Here is a 1,725-nt window from a genome sequence, read left to right as displayed (position 1 = left end):
AGCTTTAAAACTAATGTTTATCCATCTCAGAAAAGGAGTCCCTTAAAGAAGTCCCCAAACCACCTACTGGGTGCTCTGGTCATTCCAGCTGGAGCCACTTTGCTTCAGATTAAAAAACTTAAATATCCAAGAACAGGGACTGAAATACAGATCTCCCAGAACTGTGATTTAACTGCCAATCTTTCTTTTATGCCCAATAAGTATTTAAAATACTTTATAACATGCACAAAAAAAAGCAGCTTAAGCAAGATATGGATTTCTGCTCTAAAAAGCACACTTTCAACCTGCTTGTTTTCTACTGTGAGGGAGAAGACCTGGGTTCCAACCTCCTTCCCAAATCAAACAGCAAGGAGATCTGAATGTAGATTTATACATTCTTGGCAGCAGTCTTGGTTACCAATTACAAATAAATTAGGATGTTTCCTCCTTGCTGTTTTTTAAATGGTACCTGTCACCTTGAAATTTGTATTCAGCCAAAACCAATTCATCAAATTCCACGGGAATTTTTAAAGCTTTTCCTTTCTCTTCAAACTATACAATTGGGTATATAAACTATCGATCAATTAAAAGACAGCACACACATGTGCTAATTTTCAGCTTTGAGAACCAAAATTAACAATCAAGAAATGTACAAACACTTGCTAGCTAGGAGGAGGGTGCTGTTTGCTACTTTATAGCAGGCATTTTTACCTTAGAACTTCCTGAAGGTTAAAAAGGAATTCTGTTCTTTACTCTCCTGTTCTCATTTTCAGCTATAGCATACATTCTTAAAGCCAGTTGATGACATAATTTTCTTATGACTTAATTTAACCCCTGGATTATCCCTTATTCATTGCACAATACTCAATTACTGATAACACCATTGAATCAAATATGCTGGGAACACCATAGATCCATTTGATTCTAATTGATATTATGGGTGATTATCATCTTGGGATGTCAAGCAGATAAGCTGCCTCTCTGAGATTCTAGTAATGGGTGCACAAGAGTTCCCATAACATCCAATACAGAAACCACTTGGCAAAAAGAAGAAGGGAGAGGGAAAAAAAAGAAAAAAAAGCATCCTTTCCAAAGGACTGGTTTACCACATGTCAGGACCCTTTACACTAATGAAAACAATCCAGAAGGAAGCAGGGGAAAAATGACCAGAAGCATTTTTGATCAAGGTAATTTTATCAAATTTTATAGTAGAGGGTAACCACAGGAGCCAAGAATATTTGAACAAGCATAAAAGAAAAATTAGACTGATATTGCTGACCATGCATAAAATTGGTAATGGTTGCAGAGTTGCATCATTTTAAGTAACATAGTCCTATAATCAGTGTATAAAAATAAATGCAAGGTATTTATTGAAGGAAAACGGTGAAATCAAAAGCAAGTTATCTAAGACTTAGCAGTAGAAGCAATTACTCTTCTAAGGTGATGTGCAAAGTTAAAGTGGCTGCTATATTCAGACACAGGAGGTGGTAGTGTGCTGCCTCCCAGAGACTGGATTGATTGCTTCTGCTAACACTATTCTCATTTTCAATATTAGCAGCAAAATCGTGCGACCTTGCTTTGCCCTAGGCCCAAATAGCTCTGATCTAGTTAGTTCTGATCTATTATAGGCTTCAAGAGCCATGTTAGGGAAACTGATCATTTTCTTTACTGCTACAGCTGAAATCTGATTCTATATGCAATAGCTAGGTGCAGTGTTTTATGCTTTTCGCTATTGTATATCTGAAG

The sequence above is a fragment of the Apteryx mantelli genome, chromosome 4 (genome assembly GCF_036417845.1).
Source record: "Apteryx mantelli isolate bAptMan1 chromosome 4, bAptMan1.hap1, whole genome shotgun sequence".
In the NCBI taxonomy this organism is placed as follows: Eukaryota; Metazoa; Chordata; class Aves; order Apterygiformes; family Apterygidae; genus Apteryx; species Apteryx mantelli.
This window is presented reverse-complemented; position numbering follows the sequence as displayed.